Below are 26,876 nucleotides of genomic sequence, written 5' to 3'. Positions count from 1 at the left end.
TCTTTCCCACGCCTTCCATACTATATGTAATACCATAGATAGCCCTCCAGTCATCCACTCCTCTCCATCGAACCACTCTGCACAATGGCCTGGACAGAATCACTCTGCACTCCGCTGTCAATATCTCCATTTCCATTTCAGTCAACGGGGTAAACACAGTGAAAATTGAATGGTTATGGGGAATACTACTTTTAAATGAGCTGATGAAATGGGTGCAGTGATGACAGGAGTGAGGGAAGAGTGTTTGAGATAGAGAGAGGTGATCATGTCAGTGCAACTAAAGGATAAAAGAGCAGAACAACAAATCAAGTTTCATTCCTCACAATCTTCCACTTGTTCTTTGTCACATTCTTATTACAATGTGAGGATGCTTTTTATGTACAACCTTAAGTATGGCTGACGAAAGACAAAAAAAAAGCATGCATATACCCTTTTACCTAAAAACACTTTGTCTAAATGGTCTATATTTTGCTCTTACAGCACACATTTGTAATCTTGCAATTAGATTTAATGTGACACTTTACATTTACATAGTTTTCCCCAGCCTGGGAGTCAGGACCCTACAAAGGGGTCGCAAAATGATTAAAAGGAAATTGTAGAAAAGCAAAAAAAAAGATTCCGCTGCACAATTTATTTTCCCCTGTGACTTGTTTGATCATTTTACCTGTTCAGGTCTTGAAAATATTCAATTAAAGAAAAGTAAAAAAGACACTCTGGTCACATCTGGAAGACTAAAACCATTTTGTTCAGTTTAAGGGGTCACCAGCTAAGAAGGAGAACCACTATTACAGTCTAATTTTTTGGGCATTTTCAGTCTTGAAAGCAGACAATATAGAAAGACAGGAAATGAGGGGAAAGAGACATGCAACAGAGGTCCCCAGCCCGACTCGAACCAGGGACTTCAGAATTACATGGTCAGTGGCTTAAACTCCTAGGCCCCCATTGAGTCTGTCTTTGCATGCAGTTATGCCAATAGAGTATATACATTGTGACATTGAACAGAAGAATGACACCTAGAAAGCTATGTGAAGAAAGAAAGAAAGAGATCGTGCTGAAATGACTGTGATTTGACTGTGTTAAAGAATGGTTCCTTATGATGACTAGAAAGAGGAGTAAGAGGTTAATGAGTGGGACCCTCAGCAATGATAATCCCATTAGCACTGTACTGCATGTTAAGCTCTCCACTAATGACTGATGTGTGTGTGTATGTGTCCATGTGTTTCACATGTGTAAGCGCGAAACAGCGTGTGTGGGGCTGAGTCCTGCTTGGACCGTCCTAATTATCAGATGTGACTCATGTGAGGGTAATTACAGCATCTGAGACAGTGGGAACAAGGCTACGAATGACCCAGAAATCTACAGGCTAATGAAGCGATAAGGCACACACATACACACACTCTTTCTATCTATGTCTCGCTCTCACCTCACACAGAGAGACAGGGACAGAGCAGGAGAAAGAAAGAGACAGTCAAAAAGACTGAAAGGGGAACAATGTTTCTCTCAGACTACATTAGAGAGAGTAGAGAGACTTGGGAGGAGCTGTCAAGAGATGCTCTGTCAGGCGGCTTCAAACTCAGCCCTCTTCCTAGTATTAACTAATCTGGCTGCTCTCTGTTCTCTGTCATATCTGGCCACGGCTCCACAGCACTGTGGTCCGCTTCCACAGGCACGGATTAAGCTTGGCTGCCCGATACTAAATTCTCTATTGAAGAATCATCTAGGTGTAATCCCTGTGTAAAGCCAGCCCCATATGGGACAGCACATTATATCTTTTACCATGATTTTTATACAAAACAGACTGAGATACATAAGATAAGCATGATGGTGATTTGGGGTGGATTGGCAGCAGAGCCTCAGGGTTGCCTTAAATTCTTGCGTAAATCGAAATTGGTTCACTTGAGGTGGCCCCCCAGAAATATAGCAAATAATTCAGACATCTGAGGGGATGTTTTTCACCTCAGTGATTAAAATATTAAAATTTTAATACATCCTGTCACATATTTCTTTAATAATCCCAACTCCTAGTTTTCATATTTGCATTAACATTTTCTATGATTATTTTTTGTCTAATATTGAATTCTCAGGGAAAATTAAAATATATCACAAAAGTACAATTACCCGCACAACATTAAGAAAATAGAATTGGATACTGGAAACTCATCACAGTGGAACAGATCTGCTTTTCCTGTGTTTTACTCAGTTTTACTTTCTCTATCACTACAAGAAAAAAGGGCATTTTCTGTTAAAAGACAACTATGCCTGATCGGTAAAATGTAAATGTAAATCTCCGTATTTGTATAGCCTAGAAAGTGACATTCACACACATTCGTACACCGGTGAGACAGCCACCAGCTGCCCCCTATCGGTATGTGTGCCCTCACTGACTTTTTTATGTAATGGATCAGGCATTGACCATGATATGACTATCCATATTAAACACAGTTTCTTCATCACTGTCATGATAAAATTCTGCATTTTCATTCACTCAGTCACAGAGGGCTGTCAGTTTAGTTTTTCATGCCACAGCAGTCCCTGGGTTAACGCTGTCTCCTTACAGATAACAATTTTTGTTTGGGGAAAAGAAAACACTGGTATTGAATCAGCACTCTGCATTAGCAAATATCCTGCATTGAAGTATTGGAAACGGTATCAGGAGAGAAAAAATTGAATTGCTGCATCTCCTCAGACAACTACACAAACAAGCCAAAAGACAGAGTTTGGCTTATTACCCCTTAAAATGAAGCTGCAAGTCATGTCTGAGTAGTTCGCTGTTCAGCCAAAGAGAGTTTTCTCTTCTCACGTTTTAGAGGCCTGAAAATGTAAAACTATCTGGTACTTCACAAAAGAAAAGCAAAAGGTAGAGACCCCTCGGGTTTATCATGCAACCACTTGTGGATGTCATGACCCTTGGGGCTGATAAGCACTTCCTTAGAACACAGACAACAATCAGCAACCTGAACTTGAGCCTTGTTCTCCAAACCACAGCGTTTCACAGTCCCCACACTCACAGAGACAGAGGGCATTTCTTTTGCTTGTACCAGTTTGCGCAACAGCTCCACTGACGCGGCAATTTAAGTGAGAAGTGATACGAAGTGCGACCCACTCATGGTGTTGGTATGTGAAGCAGAGCATGTTACCTTGAGCCCACGCTCCAGCCGTCACATAATTCCTGTCTCTATCGCTCCTACGCAGACTGAACATGTGTGTGTGCGTGCGTGTGTGCGTGTATATGTGTGTACGTGTACATGATTGACTGTGTGTTTGAGTGAATTATCTTGATCAAATTCCCAATTACACAGATGAGTGTCTCTTCAATTCTGTGCTCTTTGTAGAAATACACAAACAAACAGACAGAAACGTCACACAAACACACCCACTCATGCACACATACACACACACACACACACACACACACACACACAGACACACACGCACACACACATACAGGCCGGAGGCACCAGTCACTTCATTTCCTATTCCACCCCTTGTTTTCCTCAGCACCCTCATATCCCTGGCCTCCCCAACACTCAACCCACAGTCACTATAGCAACCTCACACAGAGCTACTGGCAGCCAGAGGGCCAATCATGTCATTACAACATCTGTCAGAAAAGAGAGAAACACATCCTCAAGCATTTATACAACTGCACATACCCCCAGTAGCACTTGGACCCAGGTGTCCACGCATCCTCACAAACAGATAGGAAAGCACCTCACAGGCTTTACGGTCATTAACGCACACACTCAGAAATACACACAATTCTACAATAAGGTCAAGTTTAAGACAAGTTCCTTACCTTTGCTCATGGTTCATCCTGGAATGGGAAGATTAAAAGTGGGAGCTGAAATAGAACAAGATGAGATTTTTCATGTGAGTTTGTAAGTTTCTACGCTCTTGATCAATAAACAAAAAGGTATGTCGATGTTTGTTTGGGTTTTTTTGCTGTTTTTTTTCTTGGCCAGGAAAACTCAATTGCTTGAAAACCTGTCTTGGACAAGAACGAGAGATAAATGAATGGAGGCATACACAGGGATTTGCTGGTAAAATGGGCCAATCAAGTCTGCTACAGAAACATGCCTGCTGGGTATGTTGCTCTGCTGCCACCTGTAGACCAGACCTGGTAGACCACCTACACAAAGTCTTAAGACGCTGACCTTAGTGTAGCCTACCCATCCAAACTAGGAAAATAGGAACTAGGAAAAAGGACTGGTAGTTGAGTTGTGCAAACTAGGTTGTCGCTGCTAGATAGTCATAGACCTGCAGTGTTCCACATGCTGTCTGATTCAAAATCAATCCCCTCGATAACATATTACTTCCTTCAGTGTACAGTACATGCGACTCCCAGAGAAGCACTCCGCTTGCCTCAGTATACGCTGTGCATCATCTAACAATACTTTCAAAGAGTTTGATGAAATCTATTTTTGTTTTTTGAAGTTTGCTGAGGCTTGCTTTCAAAATGAGTCACACACAAACTCAAGCCAGCCTCAGAAAGCAACACACTGAGTGAAAGTGCCACTCAGAGCAACACACACACAGCCTACGTGCAGCCTCTGCATCTTTAAACAAACCAAAGAGGGGTGAGCGAATGCTTTATATTTAGAATGGTGACGCTATGTGAACTTGAGCGCTAACATGAGAGGAAAGCTCAGCGATGCGTTGGAGAGCAGCATATTCAATAATGTATCAGAGGCAGTGTTTTAAAAACAGCTGGGGATCGCTGCTCTGTCTTGTCCTGTCTGCCTGTCTGTCTCTTTGCATGTCTTCCCACCAGTATGTCCACTGCGACGGCAGCAGATTTGCCACTCCTGTGGGGAGCTGATGTTTGGTTAAACTTTCATCCTGTCTTCGCTCGCTCTTTCTGTCCCTGAGGACAGAGTCTCTATCTGTGCTTCCTTTGCTCTCTTTCTCAGAAGCAAGATCACACCCCTTTCTCTTGTCTTTTTTTTTGTATACCCTCTCTGTGTTTTACTCAGTGGACATGGCACATCATAAACAAATCTGGCCCAGAACAAATCTGCTTTTGACAGAAAGGGAAGGACATTTATGTGTGTGCATGTGTCTGTTCGAAGGTCATCTTGATATTCAGTGCTTACCTGTTTCAGTACACACGTCCACTGTGCTGCTTCATCCTTGAGGAATGAGAGAGCAAGAAATCTCCCAAGAATTCTCCTGCAAGACAGAAGAAGAGACACAGAGAGAAGGCAAAGGGAGGCAGGGAAGGGAAGGGAAGGGGAAAATGTAGGAGAGGGATTAGGAATAGAGCCTTAGCCTTCCAGAACTCAATGCTCTTAAAGCCAACTCTGCCTTTCAACTAAGTTCCCTGTCTTTGCATCTGCTTGCACTTTCATTTGCATTGGTATGTGTGTGTTTATGTCATAGTATGCAATAACTGGAAGCTTTGATCTGAATGCTGGAATAGATACACACAATTAATGTGCAATAGTTGTTCCAAAAGCAAACAATCTGGTCAAATGGACAACCTTGGTTCATCTCCTATACTGGGTTATTTTAAGGCTTTTAATGTCAGCTACCTACAAGCCATATAGGGCTGAAGAGATGAGTGGCTAAAAAGCCAGAGTGGGGAAAGCATCCAGCACGTCCGTATGGTAAGGACACACTCTGACAGCTCAAAGGGGTTCCATTAGGACACATGTGTGTATACTAGCATAGAGGGGTGTGGGACGTAGGCAAAGAGAGACTCTGTACACATACACCCAAGCGCACACATCCAGATGTTAACTCTTCCATGCTGTGCGACTGCAATAACCCTGTGCTGTTACCCAGAATCCTTCTGCCATCCACGGCGTGCAGCAAAGCGCAACGAGTTGTAGCAAAATAGAAATCACCTCGCTGGTGGAGTGAAATCAGGCTCTTAAAGGATCATGTGCAGTTGCACAGTTACTTATAACGGATTATGAAATCTGTTTTGACACCTTCCGCAGTAGTGCTGTGATATTATATGCAATATTTAAATATCAAATCTCAGCAGTTATAATTTATATTTTACATATTTTACAGCCAAAATAACAAGAATTAGATTACAGCACATAAATGGTTGAAATATTAAGATAGTTAGAGTGATTCTGTCACTGGCAACTGGAGCAAGGTGCCATAACAAAGAGTCCCCACTAGTCTGTGCTGTTACACCACTCCTGTGTTTGTGCTGCTGACCGACTTACTAAATAAGGGCAGACGATGATGGCAGCATACATTAACTGCAGGATATGATGATGTAAAGATCATGAGTGATTGAATAAATAATTAAAAGTGGCACATATGTCATTGCCATTGCACTCCTTGACCTCTAAACACCTGTTTTCAGGTCACAGTGGCTGCATCTCAAAAGCCATTTGAAGAATCTGTGTCTCGCTCTGATGATCAGTCTCAGACATGAGAGAGATAGCTTGCATATATGTGCACTTTGGCAAATGCATGTGCTTTACGTGTGAAAACTAGTTCACACTTTATTTTCAGTCGATGACACATTCCTCCCTGGATTCCTTTCCACTTGCACTGTGTTTCTTCTGTAACGATCTGACAATGGCCGGTGAAATCAGTTGGGTGGAGGATTATTATAAGCATCGGTTACCCTCTATTGCGGGCGCCAGTTCTCCTCTCCATCATGTTATTTTCCTGTTGGTGTTTCAGTGCTCCCTGGTTGGAAACCACCTTGTTAGTGAGAATGTGCTTCACCTGTGCTGGCCTAGCAGAAGTAATTAAAGCCTCAGCAGCCTTGTGCGTGAGAAGAAGAGTTTGGAAACTAGATCATTTGGAAAGCTCATGTTGGCTCAAGCAATTTCAGTTTACTGGTCTTGCACAATATAGCTAGGACAAGTTATGTTTATCCTGTTTTTGTGGACACGGCATTACTGTAGTTTTCTCCCTGAGTTTTTGTGTGATAAAGTGGCGCCCTTGGTGAAAGTCTGTCTGCAAACCCTTTTGGTTGCTTTGAATATTTGTGAGGAATCCCATGGGAGCCCTTCAGAGCAGCCTCTGAATCCCTTTTATGTGGATGACTGAAGTGACTATTCAGTGAGAGTCAAAATGTTGATCGTAATTTGAAGGAAATTCAACTGCTGTGTCTGGACATCACCTTAAAGGTTTCTGCTTGTGGCGAAAATGATTCACGTGCAAAGCAGCAAATTATTTAGGTCACTAAAGTGCTTTCACATACCCTTTTCACTTCACGAACCAAACTATTTCTGCACTGACCTGCACTGCAATGGCCCAGATAATTTTTTGATGTCTAACCCTAACCAGGGCAGATCAGTGGAACTCGATTTACTTTGGTTTGGCTTCACTCAGCATGTGTGAAACACTCTTCTTAGGTTTCTGTCAACTGGACTCAACATCAAGGCAAGTGGGTAAGCAGGGCATCAGATGGCCATCTCTTAAGCCCTACTTTCAATGTAGTGCCACAGTAGGGGCCATGCATAACACTGACATGATTACCTACAAACTTTATCTCTAGACACAACCCTCCTTAAGCTGCACCATCCCTTTTTAAAGCGACAGTTAAGTGTGAAATGGTTCAAGACCATATGCTCATCAGTCATGTAATTTTCTAGAGAAAATGTATTTCAGCAGCAAATTTAACTTTGTAAACATGTTTACCCTTTCGAGGTGTGTGTGTGTAAAGTACTGATCAAAGTTTTCCCAGAATGTTAAGGAGGTTATTGCAGGTCAAGCTGGCAACGGGGACCCTCAGAGTGGCATGACACGATTAAGGGTAAACAACTTGAACTTGTTTACAACTTGTGCATGTGTGTGTCTGACGTTTAAGAGTTTACACAAAGGAATAGGCATCTAATCTGCCCCCTCAAGAATGATTAAGCACTTTGAGAGGATACATGATGCACAAATTCCTGCATAACTCAACTGAGCCTTCAAAAGTGACCCACTGCTCTTGAACCTCTTGAGATAGAAAAAAGGGCTACAGTGGAATAAGGATTATTGAACGACGGTTAAGGTCTCTCTCTGTGTATTCATCCAACAACCTGAACATGAGACAGCAAGATAACACGGAGACAGAGAAGAAGTGCACATAGGATAGAAATTCAAGTCACACTTTAATACTAAACTACATAAAAAATTAGCTCCTCTTAAAACCTAAAGTAGGATAAGTACAGCTAAATCTGGCATTTTGAGTCGAGTCAGATTACAATGTTCCACTGTGCCTTTATGTCTTGATTTAACATACCAAATGCAACAGAATTCCTTGGAGTTAAACCAGAGATTTGGTTTTAAATCTTATGCCTCTATTGGTATTCTCAAGCTGACATAACACTCATCTCAGTGAGAACAATGAGATATATGTTCACTGTTAGAAAAACACATTTTCTTTGACTTCATGTTCACTTTACTGTAGGTTAGGTTAGGGTGACGGGGATGGAAAATGGAGTCTTTCTGCGCAGTGTTTTGGTTTCAACACCTGCAAATTTTCTGTTTTGGTTCAGTCTCACCAAAGAACACATAATTTGACTTCATTAACCTTGTTTTCAGCAGCAACAGCAGCTGGTTTCAGCAAAAAAAAAAAAAAAATCTCTGATAAACCCACTGTACACTATGTGCCCTGCTTGAAAAGGCAGAGAGACGAGGTGAGCAACTAGCCGCTGAACATAGCAAAGCATTAGCATAAAGACCAAAACAGAGCTAAATGGAGAGTGAAGCCTGGATTTAGATTGGCTAGAAACACAACTCCAAATCAATGCTAATTTTGCCCTGTGTCTGCTGGATGTGTAAATAGGCAGTTGTTTGCCAACATGTTCATCATATCAACTTTGTTGGTGATAATACTGTATGTCAAACTTGTGTTAACTGCTTGTTGTGTTTACCCCAAGTGGTCAACAAAATAAATGAATGCAGGTTTATATGCATTCCCATGTTTCAAATGTTGGAATAACATGACAAAAGCACTCCAGTGATTTAGTATTGCATTTCTATAAAGTTGGATGATTTGCAAGAGACAGAATGACATGGGGGGTGGATGACCAGGGGAAAATATGAGCACTGAATGAGCATGATTTATGTAAGGCAATAAATAAACAAGAGTTGCTGATGCTACCGTGCTGACCTGAATCGTTTCTTTTATTTCAATCAAATTCAACTAGGCTCCTTTTTTTGTTGCTCCCAATGTTGGTAATGATTCATAAGAATTCTATCTTTTACATGTGGTGTAGGTGGGGTATGAACTTTTTTCAGCTTGTCATAGGGGACATGACAGAAAATGTTTGAGAACCACTGCAGTAGCTGAACAAAATTCTTTATAGTTTGTGTTTTATCTGATACTGTACTGAATTTGAATCTTAAGTAACCTCTCCTGGTGGCCTCCAACAACTCCAGCGCTTATCTAGCTTCATGGTTCTGTTTGTTACCTTGAACTAGTGAACTTGATGCTCAAACATTTTGGGAGACTTGTTTGTCAGTTGAATCAATTTTTATATTGATTTGTGATGATCACTAATGCAACAAATATTAAAAAATGTATTGACTTTGGGTGCACGTTTTGATGTTTGGTGTTGCCAGTGGCAACCTGGCAACCGCTACTGTCGAGCCCTGAAGAGAATGGTCAAAATTGATGCCACAGTGGAAGAGATATTTTGACCTTTTATCCCTTGTATGGGTCTGAATCTGTATTTTTTGTTAGTCCCTCCATGACTGAGAAATGCCTACATCCTTCAAACTCTACAACCCATTTATCACCCAGGCCTTAAAACGTGTAGTGTCCCAATCCAAGACAAGATAACTGTGACAACGTTGCTGGGGTTATAAGATTTGACAAAGTTTCAGCCCCACAGAAGACATTACACAATGCTGTTGAAGGATATTTCTTACTGGTAGGAAGAAAAGCTACAGCAGAGGGTGACTGTAAGCAATCCATAACACTGCAAAATCCATGTAATGGTAGTGAAATGATGCAGCTTACACAAAGGGCACAGACATTCCTGCTGTGAAACGGTGTCACATCTTTGTGAAATAGTCGTATATTTTCAAATTCTATTTAACACTATAATGACGAGAAAATCACGATGACTGTTCTCAGCAGACAGCAGATGCTTTTGTGTGCTTGGGGAGGCCCTGCAGTCATGGATACATGGTGACAACTCTGAATTATCATTTGGTAGGTGCAACAAATTACTCAGTGGTGTCCCACTTTTAAAGACATATTAGATGCTACTGTGCTCTGGGCCAAGAGAACGACTGACTGAGAGACTGAAAGAAGTGAGAGAAAGTGTCTACTACACAGAGGGTAAGGAAGAAAAATGATTGGGTGTTATGGGTGAAGGAGAGGGAGGAAGATAAGGAGAATTATAGCAAATGAGAAAGGGCAAATGAGATATAAGAAGGAAGAAACTCTGACACAGCTTTGCCCCATTCCATCTGCTCAGCTATCATCTTTGAAAGGCAAAATTACACAGTACATCTAATTCCCTCGCACAGTTAACATCAAATTGTCTCAGTGCTAACATCTTAATTCTTTCACTGGCAAAGACAATGAATGCAGCTTTTCTCACTATGAACCTGCAAAGTTCTGGATAAGAAACACCTGACATTTTCCCTCCCAGGCGTGCGAGGAAGAGTGTTAATTTAGGCAGAATATATGGAGAAAGGGGGCAGGGTGTCAAAGAGGTGGCGGTGGGTGAGACCAGCACGACCTGACACCTGCTTATTTCTTGCTTTTGACGAGGTCACAAATGTTAAGGCTGATATTGGAATCCCACAACTGCAGAATGGGAATACTGGAGCAGAATTCGAATGGCCACAGAATGACTACAGCCGGTTTTCTAATGAAGCTCCGCCAAAGTGACCCATTTTCTCTTTCTCTCTCTTTTTCTTCCCCCTATTGCTGATACAGCTGCCCCAAATTCTTCACAGGGAAGAATATGCATTCATTTAATTAAAATGGCTAAAATTATTGGAGGAAATTCTTATATCACCTTTCTCCAAATCATTAGTCCTTGGGTTTGCTTAGACTTCAACGATTGAGGAGCCTGACGGGGTCAGTCTTCATTCTCAGAAGAAAATGTCACAGCGGAGATGGTATATTACAATAACACAAATGAACTTTCACTTTAAAAGGACAAGACGGGAATGAAAAGATGTTTTAACTATGTATGTGTGTATTTATGTGTGTAGTATCAAGACAATTGTGATGTTTTGAATCCTTTTTTATTTAAAATAATTGCCTAGTGGTTTTTCTGCAAAACTGTAAGACAATTAGTTCTGCTCTTTTTCCTCATTTCGCTTTAAAGGCAGTTTGAAATAGTTTGTAAATGCTAACCAGACGTCTCCCATTTGATTGTTCTGACACAATGGCACTGTTTTAGAAAAACTAAAAGAATTTGGGAGGGTTTATGAAGTAAAAGTGTGGGGACTGGTCCAAAATGCAAACCCTTGCAAGATAGCAGGGGATTTTGTTAAATATCTTGCAATTACAAAATTCCCTGGAGCAACTGATTATACAGCACTGAGACACCCACTATAAGTGTGCAAGGTTGTTAGTTGAACAGAAGATGATCTGTTTCCTTGCTTGGAACAGGCTGAGCTGAGTGACTGAGCTAAAATTATATCAACTCATGACTGACATCTGGTTCATGGAGTTCACAGGAGACTGCTCTTTCTGTTTGCTTTTCCATTAAACTTTCTTTTCTTCACTATTACTGCGAATAGTTTAAGGGAAATAGTACAGTACTAATCACACTAACGCTGCTTTACTTACTTTACTTACTTTACTTAATTTTGAAGGTCAGCCTTTTGCTGTCTTAGCAGCAGTTTGATGATTCAGTATGCGTTAGCTTGGCAATGCGGCTGGAGAAGTGGGGAGGCAGTTAGCTTTTGCTAAAAGAGGAGAAATAAGACACAATTTCACAGTTGTCTTGTTTACATATTGTGCATTCTTAGCTTTCTTGCTAACGTTAACCACTGTTAAGCCTAAACATTTAAAACCTGTTAACCTGTTAACAGGTTAACATTAAGCAAATATTGTCAAAACTGGCTGCCTGGTAAACCCTCTTAAGTAACGTCTCCTGATAGCCTCCACATTTTAGAATCTCATGTAAAATATCTATAAAATGTAGAACATTTTTTCAGTTATTTCTAAAGTAATTCTACCATCTGACACTTTATCGTAAGCTGTTGTTTTTGTTTTTTTTGCACTGATGGCGTTCTGTCTTCACATCTGGAAGGTAGCAGCAGATTTCTCCTGTCACCGCTCCTGTGACTGTGTGAACGTGTATGTGTGTGCGCATGTGTTTGTTTCTTACCAAGCATCTGCTGTCATACTTTTGGTGAAAAACGAGGTGCATATAAGTCATCCAGTGAGAGGTAGTCACTAATAGGATAGAGGCTGCTCCACAGGAATGAGCTATGGCCTTATTACCCACTTCACTTCCTTGCAGCCGGTGTCCTCCCGTAAAAGCACAACAACGCTGTTCCTGTCCTCTCCCCTACACATACTCCATCCATCCATCCATCCTTGTGCTCCCTCCTCTTTCTCACTTAGCCCCTACCTTTTCTTGGGACTCCCCCCCACCCTCCCCAGCCTACTTCTTTTCTCTTTACCTCATTCATTCCTTCGCTCCACACCTCTCCTCCCCGTCTTCCTTTCTTTGCCACTTCCTTCTCTCCCCACCCCCAGCACCTGATTTCTACCCTGCATTAAAATAGCCTCTTCCGCACCTCTCCCCTCCACATATCACCTACCTGATTTACTCGGATCTCTGCTTTCATATCTCCCCCTCCTTCCTCTTTGCTCCAATCCTGCCTCAACCTGAACCACCCCTCTCCTTTCCTTTCCTCTCCATACTCTTCTAAACTTTCATCATACGCCTCTCTGCTTGATCTATTAATCTCTCTCTGTTCTCACTCATTCTTATCCCCTTCCTTATCCCCTTGGCTCCTTTCCTCCCTTGCTCCCTATCACCCTATTTTCTCCACCTCGCCAGCCTCAGCACCTGCTGCTGAAGCTGTCTAGACTGGCAATGAAATGAGGATGGAGAGAGGGAGGAGGTGGATGGGAGACAACACAAGTCTGGGGTGGATGTGTGCAAATATCGGAGGATAAGAGGAAAAACACTTGAGAGGAAAAACACTTGAGAGGGAATAAAAGAAGGGGATAGGAACATTTTAGGAGAAAGATAAAGTGGAAGGGAGGGTTGAGTGGATGACGTGAAAGAGTGTAGAGATATTGTAAAAGGGTTCATGATCTAAAGTAGAGGTGTTCATTTTTTAGGAGAAAAGAAATTCCACTACTTCTACTTGGTTCGTTTTGAGTTGTCAGTTAAATTTTTTTTTTGCTCTCAAGTGTTTAGCATCTTCCAGAGAACACAAGAGAAATCATTTTCTGTGGTTCTCTGCTTCACATCCACTGAACACCTCTGTCCACTCATCTGTCATTTCGTTTTTTTTTAAATGCACCCCATTTTTCCAGAGATGTGATAAACCTGCCCAATTCACACATTGTATCAAAGTGAAGAAACGTGATCCAAGGGGACTGTGTCCATTTTTTCCTGATGAACAACCCTGTGAATGAATACTGTGGCATCATATTGTGAATATGAGTAATGGGAGAGGAGGAGGGAGGCAGGGAGTAAACCAAAAGAGAAATGAAGGCCTCAATCAAGTGATGAGGGAAATGAGGACAAACAGATGCTAAATTACATCTTTATATGACAGATCCACACACACACACACACACACACACACACACACACCCACACACACCCACACAGTGTTGTTCGCGTGTTTGTGTGGCTCAGAGTGTTTGTGTGTGTGCTTGACAGGGGGAGGTGTCCTGTCTGTCTGTAACAGGATGTGATAATTAACCTTTCTCCTGCTGAGTGGAGCTATTAAAACTAAGGCTTTAAACAAGTTTCATCACTAACACAACAAATTACACAACTTAAGCTGTTTAAAGCTGTTGTGCACATTGTGCACTAGACCAGTTCATGCATCGGTCATTCTGTCCTATCCATGTCTATCTGTGTTTATCGATGTATCTGGCCTGCCAGGAATTCGTAATTAAGTAAATTAGCCACCAAAACAATCACCAGCTGACATCCAGATTCATCACTTGTGGATGCTGTCCAGACCTAAGTTGCATGAATATGATTAATTCACATAAACAAATAAAGTGTTCTGATGCAAGTAAGGCTATTTGCCAATATGGATCTTTTGTTTATTTCAATATCCCATATTGTTAATGATTGATAGAAATTAAATCCACTTTTGCTGGGGGGTTGGGGGGTGGAGGGTGAGGACATAAACTTCATTTGGGCCCCATGTCTGTGTTATTTCATTATGACATTATTTTTAAGTCAGGAGGCCATCATGTGTTTGGTAGTGTGCATGTGTGTATCCGTCTGCAGCTAATCTCACTACTACTACTACAGCCTAATATTCTCTTGTGCACATCTGTGAATGTATGCTCAAGGCCTCTCGCGGATAAGGTGATTCACAAATCCTATTTTATTGACTGAACCAATCGAAAAGCTTAAACTTTCATCTTTTCAGCAGTATTTCCCATTTTACGATATGCAATACGACATTGCAAAAGGCAATTCCGGCAACCAGCTAGGCTAAATTACCTAGTCTGTTGCTGGCCACATTTTGACCTTTATCGTGATTCAAAAACTGACATCCAGCAGGGAGTATCTGCATATTAATTCCAATTGACTACCTGCCTGTCTACCTATCCACCTGCCTACCTGCGCACAGTCTGCTCGTGCACTCATTGTGCATGAAAATGGGTTTTGGGGGAATGGCTTTCTCTCCTTCATTCCACTACTCATGCATACAGACTGGACACACAGCCTGCCCTGCACTCCCTGTTCCCCTCCCACATGCCCCCAGATCCACCTGGTGGAGATCCCACTCTTCTAGTTTTAACTGCTTTATATACTGTGTAGTTTAATCTATAACACACGTTTTCAAACTGTGAGACCCCCTGGGGAGGTGCAGCAGAGTTTCAGCAGTGGCTGTCACACACAGTTCTTTCGAAGCAGTTAAGGTACTTTAAACAACAATAATATCTGTATTTGTTTGCTTTAGTGCTGTAGAGTACAATACTTTAGTTAATGTACTTAGTTAGCTTCCACCACTGCTTACAAAGATGCAAATGCACAGAAAAAGAACCAGATCTCAGAGTCTCAAGTAAGGGCCAGTGTGGCAGATGGGCCAGCAGTAGAGTAACATATGACTTTGTGCCCCCGAGTGAGTCTCAAGTAGCAGCGGGCCAGCCAAACCTTAGCCACTAATGAGGCTCTACACACAGTCCCAACAGAGCCCACTCCAAACACAGGGAACCAAGCACACACAAGAAGGGAGACAGAGACCAAGATGTAGACACATGCCCTCACACAAACACACACACAGAAATGTAAAAATCTGACGCGCGACCTTGGGTACCAAAGCAAACAAACACTAAGGGGTACACAAAAATGGCATCAGTGTTTGGTAGAAAACCTTGCAGCTACAATTGTGGTCCTTTTTATGTCTTAACTTTTTTGGAGGCATCCCACACCTACCTCAGTTCTGAGGTAAGTGTGGGTGACTTGGACAAAATTCAGCAATGATTACAGTATCACAGATTTTTCTCAATATTGATATGTGGCAGCATTTAATTTTTAAATATATGGTGAAAAAAATATTAACAACCTTTTTGAGCCAAATGTTTTTAATTGCTGTTTTGCAGAAAAAACTCTTTTATGGTTCATTTAAATATGTGTATGTATGTCTTTCAATTTTTTTATATTTTTTATATACAGTAAATGGTTTATATTTTGTCAGACTACAATGATCTGAAGAGACAATAAACACTAATCTTCTGATCTTACACTTCATCTGTATTTTAAGGGCACCATAGAGAAATTAGGTCTGAAACCCCTAATTTGTAACATTTTCACAGAGGTTTCACAGAAAGTTAAATAAACCCAAATCACTCACCTCTAAAGTGAAAAAATTTACAATCCAAAGTCATTTGGAGACACAAGTTTTTTTCCACGTAACAAAAACGCATGCACACCATGCATGGTCTGCCCATGCTCACACTGTACACTGCAGTCAGATATCACACACACATCCTGCATGCCCAACCACAAGGTCAGTCAGGTCCAGTTTTATGGCACTGTAGCACATTTAATTTTCTTTTGAAAGTATTGTGAGTCTGCTGATATTATTACACAGCATCCCAGCCTGAAAAGTAATAAGTTTGAGATTTACTAAAGCTGAAACCAGTAATCCATAAATAAACAATAACAGTGGTCTTGCCTTTTAAAAACTATAAGGCAGTTTTTTTTGACCCAGTTATGACTAACAGCTTGTGACAGGAAGATTCAGTTGCAAGACACCGTGGAAAAGGATTTACCGTTTATTATTACTCTTTGTGTGTACTGCGCAGAATTACTACACAGCCCTTACGATATATCCAGTTGATTAAAATTATTTATTAACTGATGGAAGGATAAACATATATATAATAAATAAAATAAATATAATATATAAAATAAATATAATATATAAAATAAATATAAACATGCGGTATATTCCCTATATAAAGCTATAGGCTGCATATTCAGGTCTGTGCATTTCTGATCATGGCTTTACCAGGGGAGTGCAGTGAGAGTGCTACCCAGAGTGTCTCTTTGTTATCTTAACACAATGTTATTGTGTTTCAGTGAGCGGGATCCTGAGCCAAATAAATTTTGAGGACGCAGATTGTTTCGTGATACACACACTGTGCCAAGTGCTGATGGCATGCTGTGTTTTATGGGTTGAAAATCAGAGGGAAGAAAGTACAAGAGAAGGAAAACACGAAATGAGACTCTCTTACCTTAATAAGCACTTCAACACGTCAAACTGTAAAGAGAAGGAGTGAAAAGGGGGAGAGACAGAGGAGAGAGAACAAGAGGGGAAGAGAGAAAAAGGGATTTAAATTTTATTACCATAGGGCGCAGTTGTAGAACAACAACTTTCCAACACACTTAACAGGAGAATGTGTGAGGTAGAACAGATAGATTTCAAAGTGCTAGTGGATTTGCAAAGCGAAAAAGGTTTCTGTTGCACTTAATGTCATTTGACAGTAGCATCATTAAAAAAAAACATAAAAGAGGCTGTCCTTAAATCTGCTTTTGAGGGGGCTGTTAAAGAGAGAACTTTAAATAAACAAAAGAAAAAAAGAAAAAATATATATTCTCGAAATAGTCCTCATGGATTTGCTGAATCTCTGGAACCTGTACAATATTTATTCATCTCCTCCCATCCCTCTGCAGCTCCAGACTTTATCAGACCCCAGTAGAGCGGAGCAGGAAGTGGGGAGATCAGAGAGTACTGGTTTGTTGGGTGTTGTTGTCCCTGTCTTCCCTTGCCAACCACTGACCTACTGTACTTCACACTGCTACGCTCCCCTGGCTGCAATACATGCGGCCTTGGAAAGAGACGGTATAAACACCCTTAAGCTGCCAGTATTCAGAAGTGCATGTCGGATACTTGAATAGCTTCAGAAACCCTGGGGTAAAGGTTCAACTCACTTGAAAAAAAATGTGTTCTTGTGACACAAATTAGCTGTAGCTCTCTCTTTTTCTGAAAAGGTCACCTAAATATAATCCAGGTACCATTTTGCTTTTCTACTCTAAAGAGAACTTGAATAAGTTATATTTAAGACTCTGAAAGTACAAGCTCATATGGAGCACACGGTGGTACATTACAGTAGAGTTCCAGGAAGTTGCTGCAGAGCAACCAAAGACAATATATAACACAAGGTTGTACATGGCATGAGGGTGAGTTGGTACTGACAAATTTCATCTAAACATACACTAACCTTAATTTTAACCCTTAAAAGTTCAGTGTGTAATATTTCTGAGGATCTATTGACAGAAATGCAATTTAATATCCATAACTAAGTTTTCAGTGGTGTATAAAGACCTCACATTATTAACCATTATGTTTTTATTACCTTAGAATGAGACATTTTTATCTACATAACCGCAGGCTTCCATCATCGAAGCTCAGATCAGCAGCTAAACTTTTGCTGCGCTGGTAGAAAAAATATGTAGTTGGATTATTATTTCATGTAGTTCTTCTCCAGCCTCTGTTATGGCTTTGTCATGTTGACAGAAATGTTCCGTTACCTTCCTGAGACAGATGATGAATATTATTGGTTATAAAATGGTAACAGCAGAGAAGCTCAGATCAGCAGCTAAGCTTCACATTTTACTGCCCTGGAGGAAAACATGTATTTCTTTTTACTGCTAATGGTGATATATAACAAGACCGTGTGCCTATCAAGTGACCAGTAATGAATACTTTCCGAATTTGCATTAAAAATTAAATAATTAAAAAGAAGCCTGTTTTTTTGGATATTGCTTCCCCACTGTGCACACAAATGTGTCATTTGTACTTTCAAGTAATGCTAAATGCCTATTGAAAATGATGCACCGTTTACCACAAGCATAAATTATGGCTGTCAGTACTACTTTGTGTTTCAGTTGTATTTCAAAAAATTAAAAAAACATTTTGGTAATATTTGCATGCTTATCTAATTAAGCAAAGCAAGAGGAGCCTTGATCCTCACCTGACAATGCATTCGTAAACTTCACGTATTATGTGGTTTATAATCGACTGTGGTGCAGAAACAGAGAGGCTTACATTGTCCTGTTATCTGTCAGTGGTCATACTTGATGCACTAGATGTGATAGTTTTTGAGAATTTCTTCATTTACTTTGGTATGTTAGTCCAGATGAGCCAACACTCCCAATATGTAAAATAATGTACAGGAGTATGAGACATCATGTAGCACTTCATTTCTTGATGTGGCTGTTTATTAATGAACAAGTAACAATAATATTCAGAAAAACATGGTTTTACATAATTTCTTAACATATCTATCTAAAGAAACCTAATTTCTTGACTGGCAATCTCTTCTCTCATAGATGACATCTTTGTCCTGTCTCAGGCACAGTAGCTATAATGCTCGCTTGGATAGGGGAGGGGAGGTGCAATGCACAACCCTCACCACTAGATGTCACTAAAACTTACACACTGAACCTTTAACTACAAACTAAATTGAATTATAACTCAAATATTCTTCAAACTCAACAGTAGACCTGACTCAACTTTGCCAAAATATCCTCAATGTGAGTGTCTAACGCAGCTTGTTGTCATAGATATAAGAAAGAAATACAAACATACAGCACATGCATACACAGTAGGGAATGGGCAATAATGGATATGGAATGGATTTATATCTTGTTTAATAAGAAATGGTCATATTATTAGGGCTGAATACTTAATCAAAATATTATTGAAATTGCAATACGGCAAAGTGCAATATCAACAACATTATAAATGAAGTATTGTGATGCTATCCCGGCCTTAAAATCATATTCACCAGACATAAGGGAACACGCTTGTTTGGTACAGACCCTAGATGCTAAAATCATTTTTGTATTTTTTTCAGTGAAAATGAAATGCAAAAATTACTATTTCTGCTAAAATCGTGACATTTATATTGTATCTGTAAAAAATAATTACAATATGATTTTTTTTTTTTTGCATATCATTCAGCCCTAAATTTAATACTGTTTTATTTGTTTTTAATACATGACTGCAGTGTACACACAAAAGTGCTTTTTCACCTGCCAGAAAAGTTTTTATTTATTTTTTTGGCATTGTGCCTTTATTGTATAGTGACAACACAGAAAAGAAACATGGCAGAGAAAGAGTGAGGCATCAAAGGTCCTTGGCCTGCATTGAGCTGAGGACGTTGCGGATACATGTGCGCCTCAACCATCAGGCCACCAAGATTTCAAGTTTTTAAAAAAAGTTTTTTGGCTACCTGCGATGAACTGGCAACCTGTCCAGGGTGTACCCTGCCTTCGCCCAATGTAAGCTGGGACTGGCTCCAGCCCCCCGCGACCCTGTACGCAGGATAAGCGGTTGACGATGGATGGATGGATGGATGGTTTTTGGCAAGCATTGTAGGTGAATTCATTTGTTCCCTTTGTGTGACCATTTTGGGTTGTGCACACTTTCTTTGGTATTTTGTTTATCATTGGGCTTGCTTAAAAAAACATTTTTGACACCAGAGAGACAGAAACCTGTCAACAGCATCAACTTTCTCACCCATCAAGGATGATTTGGTCTTCAGTATCAAAATACTTTGGTAAAACTATTTTGAAAAAAGGTGCTTACAGGAAACAATGTGCTAGAATTAGAATGTGTTGAATATGTTTTTAAGTGACATCCAAATGCAACAAACTACACATCTGTGTCTGTGTCGCCACCACCATTCATTAGAATATTTTGTCATGAGAGAATTCTTGAATACTAGGTGAAGTCGTGCATCTTATTTCAGTATTATTGACATGATATTGTATGATTAGATTTGTCACAGTAATTGCCCTTTAGAATTTTCATTAGGGCACATTCAAAATGCACACACATAGTTCACTAATGGTAGACACAGCCTGTAATTAACCTAAGAACAAACATGACACCATATCCATACACTTTAAAAACAATCTGACACCCATGAATGCACAAAGACATTCAACACCCCCCCCCACCCCCCCACCCCCCCCAATACAAACTCTGTGTGTCTGGAGTGTGTGTGGGGGGGTGTTCAGAGTGTTTCATTAACGAGGAACAGATTGATTACCCTCCTGACGGAGACATTGACCAAGAGGCCATTGATCTACTTAGCTAAGCCAATCTGTGTCTGTGTGTGTCTGTTTGTGTGTGGAAAGTAGCCTACTGATGGAGTCTTTAAGTTGTTAGAGTAAGCACAGTAAATCTAATCCAGTTGTGTTTAATGGAGAGAGAAAGAAACAGGCAGTTGACATATTCATTAGGTCCAATTACTCTGTCCAATCACTGCCATCTCACTGACTCTCAACAGTGAGACAGAGAGAGAGAAAGAGAGAGGGAGAGCATCAGCAATATTTATGCCTTGGCAAACCACCACGAGAAAAAAAAAGATTGATAGTACTTGAATGATAAATAAAAAACATATTTGTTCCACTTACTGAATGACAACATGGTGCATGTGGAGGCATCTAATATCATTTGATCTCATTCAAGCCTGGCAGAGTACTGAAGTGTAAATCAATCTGGCTAAAACTGGAATTACTCAATTATACAGTCTTGTTGATGATTCAATAAAGATCGTTGGGGTTGTAATCATGACTTATGGTTATAATACAATAACACAACCATATTTCCCATAACGAACTTGCTGTAAACACTAACAATCACAGACAAAAACAAGAAAATGCTATTTCTGGTGACATAGCATCTGCTATGTGAGCGTGTGTGTGTGCGTGTGTGCTTGAATGATCCCCATCTACATGTGTGGGACTTTAATTAGCTTTCTAGCTTGTTCTCTTACATTCAATGTGAAGGTAATTGGGGCTTTTGGACACTCGCTCTCAATCTCTGTCAATGCAAGTATGTGTGTGTGTGTTGTAATGTCTGTATTCTGGAGGATGGCCAAACCATTACTGTGTGCTCAGCCTGCTCTAAAGCAGCTTGTGATTCATTAGTAATGAGTCCATTTGCAAACTAAATGAGTGTTTGAGTGGCCGAACAGTGACGTGTGTGATAATTGTGTCCACTTACTCTACTAGCAGTTGCTCTACTATTTCTACTCTCTCTCTCTCTCTCTCTTTCTCACACACACACACACACACACACACACACACACACACACACACACACACACTCTCATGATATAAAACTCTGCAAATGTAAAGTATGTTGATGTGTGTGTTTGTTCAGCCAGCGTCAAAAGCTCATGTGGAGATAATGAAGTCAGTCGGTTGTGTCATTAATTACTGTTTTACACCTGCTTGTCTCAGCTAATTAGACATGCTGCTGACACACACACACAAGTATACACACATACATACACGCACACTCTCCCTCTTCTTTCACAACATACACACAAACACACGCACACTTCATACAATTACACATTTGCACGCTCAGAGTTTTTTTTCTTCTTTACACCAATGAGTCAAAAATACATTCTCATTTTCACTTTGAGGAAGGTGAGATGGCACTGCTAAACACAGCATGGCTTGGGGATCTCTCTCCCTCTCTTTCTCTTATAGTCTCACATACAAACACATCTCTGTACACCTCCTTCTCCCTTTCTCACTCTGTCATTCTCTTCTCCTTGCACTCTTCCTTCCTGCATGCATTCAGGTCCCACTGTCTCTCGGTACACTGTATAGTCTATTCTCTGCTTCACACACACACACACACACACACACACACACACACACACACACGCACACACAATCTCCTGGTCTTTAAACTATCTCTCAGTGCATGTGTGTGTGTGAGTGTCTCCTCCCAGCCCATTTTCTCAACAAAGGCCACAGCTGCTGCCGGTTTGCTGAATAAAAGATGACAGAGTCATAATATCAGGAGATTACCAGCTAACGAAACAATGATTTTGTCCAATTTAAATAGCGACATCAGTTGCATCGCAAGCACTTTGCATGTCAACTGTGATATGATAATGTTTGATACCAAATGAAAACTCTGCAGAAAGAGAATCCCTGACTCTGTATCTCTCTTCCTTTTGTTCTCTGTCTCTCTCTCTCCCCTATCACATATTTGCTCTCGTACACGCACACCCACACACACACACACACACACACACACAAACACAGAGCACGTAGAGCATATGGCTATTTCTCTCCTCTTTGAAGGGTTGCTTTGAAGCTATGGCACCCGTATCGATTGGCGCTCAGATGAGCTCGCTTCGCCAGAGCCCTGCGATTATCTGTCGCTTTATTTCAAACAGAGCGCAAGAGAGGGGGGCTTACACACCCATCACTCACTCACACTCTCACAGTCAGTTATACACTTATATGTGGAGCGCACACGCGCACGCGTCCGCACACAAACGGGGATGATCAGACGAGCTTACACGCTGAATCCCGATACTTAAGGCAAGCTGCGCTTCAGAACTGACAAGGAGTGGTGAATGTTGAGAGAGTGAGGACATAGCTCAAGAAAGAGACAATAAAGTCTTGCAAAGTGATGAAACTTAAGAGAAAAACTTCCCCCACGGCTCTACTGTGTTAGAAAAAAAATCTGTTCCTCCATAAGCATTAACGAAAATCACTTTCAAAATGAACATTTGAATGCAAAAGGTAGAGCTCAGGGTCAAGGTTAACAGCTGTTTGTCAACTATTTAACATTAAAAAGTCTAACAGTAACCCTAAAAATGTGGGGTCACTGTGGTTTGCTTTTGCAGCCTGTAGCAGGGCTTATTCAAAGAGGGAATTTCGGCTTAATGCCCATAGGAGTAAGACAGAGAGTCAGCCACAGTGACATGAAATGTTAATGGTCTGCCCAGAGCAGCAGAACTTCATAAAATACTTGATTTAGAAACAGTGGCTTTCAGGAACAATGGACATTGTCACATCACACATAGAGCTGGAAACACACACACACACACACACATACACACACACACACACACACACAAATACACAAATACACACACACACACACACACACACAAAGATGGTACACAGCTGAATAAACACACAGGCATATTGTAACGCCACCAGAAGCAAACATTTTATAATTACAAACACTCACATGCTGCTCCAATCTTTGCCATTATACCATGTGTCAATCACATGGTTTACTCTAACAGCATATTGAACCAAGAATGGATATATTAATCGGTTCAGAGTTCAATTGTGTGTTTGTGATACTCGGGGGCAGGGGACACCCACATGGAGGGACTTAATGATGTGAATGCTTGTTTATTCATGATGCTGATGCAAGCTGATCATGAAGCTAACATTTAATTTGTGTTTAGAGAGGACAGACAGGCACAAGCATGTACTGAACACAGAAACACACATTGCAGACCACTCTGAACAGGCAGACACACAAATATATTCTGAGACAATTTGCTGCATAAGTGAAAACATTTGACATACTGGTGATGCTAAAGGAATAGTGAGTGAATCGCCAAAGTCATTAGGATATATCCTCTAGAAACGTGCATGTCTGTACAAAAATCCATGGCAATCCATCAGATGGTTGTTTAGATATATCAGACTGGACCAAAGTGGTGGACCAACAACTGACATTGCCATTCCTACAGCTGTGAGCTAGCATGACTGAAAAACGGTGCAAACTGAAGCAGCAGAGGACGAGATTTAGGGCGAACTCCAAAAACACTGAATTTCCCGTGATGTAGCCAAACACCTCTTTTTATTAGTCCATATCTGCCTGGTAAATTCCCAGTTTGTAACACAGGATGACACCATCAGGATTATTTTCTCTGACTTGACTGGTTACTCCTCACTAACACCTGCCACCTGTCTGGTTATATAGAGCTCGTGTTGTCTCAGTGTGTACGTGTATGAGTGTGTGTGTGTGTGTGTGTGTGCGTGTGTGGGTGCGTGTGCAAGAGCAAAGAAGGTCTAGAGAGGTTGAGAGAGGGATGTCTGGGTGAGTAAGTTTATTAGCTGAGGTGGGAGGTTTATGTGCATAAGTGCACCTATGAGAGCATGAAAGAAATGAAAATGTGTGAGTATGTGTGTGAGCGAGAGACACAGAGGGAGTGTGTGTGTGTGTATGTGTGTGTGTGTTTGTGTGTGTACACTCGTTAGATTGGTATCCAACCACTGCAATCAGCGGTAATCCTGACTCAGCATCAATAATGACCCCATTAGTCACAAACCCCTACTGGTGCGCACACACACACACACACACACACGCACACACACACACACACACACACACACACACACACACACACACACACACATGCAGCCCGCCAGATGGACACTTCCTCTCATTAGCGTATATGTGTGTGTGTGCATGCATGATATTTGTAAAAAAATAAATGAACATGAACAGATACAACATGCTGTGTAAGAAGACTCAGACAAGCTGCTTGGGAAGATCAATTGTCTTCACACAACTGCCAAAGCAGGTGTTAAAGCCGCATTTATTAAATAAAATGTAATTTGTGTAATTTTCAAAACTGTCATCGCAGCTGACTTTGGGACATTTTTTTGTTGTTGACTTTTGGGAAGGTAAAATTTTTCCAAGTTAAAGTTTTAAGAGGTGACATCATCGGCTCTTATTCAATTTCAAATTAAACTTGATCATGAATGTGAGTTTTTGTTTTATTTATGGCCGTACATTATGCAGAAAATCTACCTCTCATTAAATATATACAAATGTGCCCTTTGGTTTGATCATGTCTTTCAATAGATGTTTTTAATTGTATTCATGCAAAAAGAAAGTTTTCACTTGACTTTCACAACGTAAGAAAGACAGATATAGTAATAAAACAATAACAAACATAAAACAATAAGATTTATCATTTTGCTGGTATGGTTGTGCACTGTGAACTTTAGTGTCTAGTGTTTTTTTCTGCTATAATTTAGATACCACCATCCCCCAACAACAAAAATCAAAGATCATCCTTGAAAAGAAACAAAGTGTTGCAGTCTCCCCCACCTATATACAGTATGTGAACAAACTGAGCAAACTGCATCCGCTGACGTATACATTGAGGTGCAAATGACTTCAGACAACATATGAATGAAAAAACTACATATAGACATATATGCAGAAAAAAACGAAATTCCCCTCCTAATATTACATGGATATACAAGTGCATTTTTAACTGGGTTAAACATACAGATGCAGTGTTTCAGCCTGGAGTGTGAGTAACTGTGAGAGGTCAGGGCATACTGTAGAGGACATAATGTTGTCATTCCTCTTTCAAAGGACACAGGCATGTGAGTGAGTGAGTAAAAAACATGTGCATGAAATTGTAAGCATGTTAACACACTGTTAACTGTAACGAATACAATTTTATAATATTGTGTTTGTGTAAAAAGAGAGAGAGAGAAAGAAAGAGCAAGAACCTGCACCATGCATAAAAACATAAATATACAGACAAGCACACATATACACACACACACACACACACACACACACACACACTCACTCACAGATACCCATACACACAGACAGTCTGATAGGTCCAGTGAAAATATGTATTGCTGACTGTGTAAAGGTCAAAGGTCATGTGTCAAAGTTTAAGGTCCAGTCAGCAAGAATGTACCCCACAGGAGACCTCACCTCTGTTCGTCCCTGCGTGCATGTGCGTGTCTGCTGTTTGTGCGTGTGTGTGTAAGTACACAGACACAAAGAGACACACTTATGCACATATGCACAATTACACCATATTTTCTGTCACTTAAGGATGTGTGTGTCTGTCACAAAGCTTTCAGTAGGTATGTAATCTTCTCTTTACATGTGCGTGTGTGTTTTATGTGTGTGTGTGACCCTCTGCCCTACATCCTGACAGGAAGAGCCAGCGGGCTAAGAGAGAAGCGCTGGACCCCGAGGTGTCAATCACAGATTCAGATTGACAGACGAGTTAGCTAGCGCTGCTCTCACATTCACCCACACAATCTCCCTCTTAGGACTGCACTCTGTCACTCTCTCAGGCTGGCTGTCTTTCACTCCTTCTTCCTGTCTCTGTTTCCTCGCTGTGCTCTGTCACTTCCCCCCACTGTCTCTTTTTTTTTGTCTGTACATCCACATGCTGTTTGCAGTTAGTCAACCCCCCCCCACTCTCTCTGTCTGTCTCTCAGTCCGTCTCTCCTCTTTTTCTCTGACAGATGGGTGCTGCAAACCATTTCTGGTTCCGCTCTCTCAATACATCTCCCTTTTTTGGTTTTCTAGTTTTCTCCACGGCACATAATGTGGTCATTCATGCATACACACGTGTTTACCGTGTTTATGTGTGGAACATCTCTGTGTGTAAATGTTGAGTTTGGCTGTCCTTGGGAAAACAACTTTGAGAACTGTAAGTTAAAATT

At 40.8% G+C, this 26,876-nt stretch overlaps 1 protein-coding gene across 2 annotated transcripts in view; it reads right to left on the bottom strand.

The window, feature by feature from the left end:
* ptprdb (protein tyrosine phosphatase receptor type Db) overlaps positions 1 to 26,876 on the bottom strand; it is a 147,317-nt gene that overhangs the window by 104,125 nt on the left and 16,316 nt on the right. For both annotated transcript variants that reach the window (XM_046046387.1, XM_046046388.1), the window contains exons 3-5: positions 16,829 to 16,854; positions 5,094 to 5,169; positions 3,797 to 3,841 (exon numbers count right to left, since the gene is read on the bottom strand). The gene's annotated coding sequence lies outside the window, so the exon portion shown is untranslated. The remainder of the gene's footprint in view (positions 1 to 3,796; positions 3,842 to 5,093; positions 5,170 to 16,828; positions 16,855 to 26,876) is intronic.

This window comes from Micropterus dolomieu, linkage group LG04, assembly GCF_021292245.1.
Source record: "Micropterus dolomieu isolate WLL.071019.BEF.003 ecotype Adirondacks linkage group LG04, ASM2129224v1, whole genome shotgun sequence".
NCBI lineage: Eukaryota > Metazoa > Chordata > Actinopteri > Centrarchiformes > Centrarchidae > Micropterus > Micropterus dolomieu.
The sequence above is the reverse complement of the archived record's forward strand: the minus strand, read 5'-3'. Positions and strand labels throughout refer to the sequence as shown.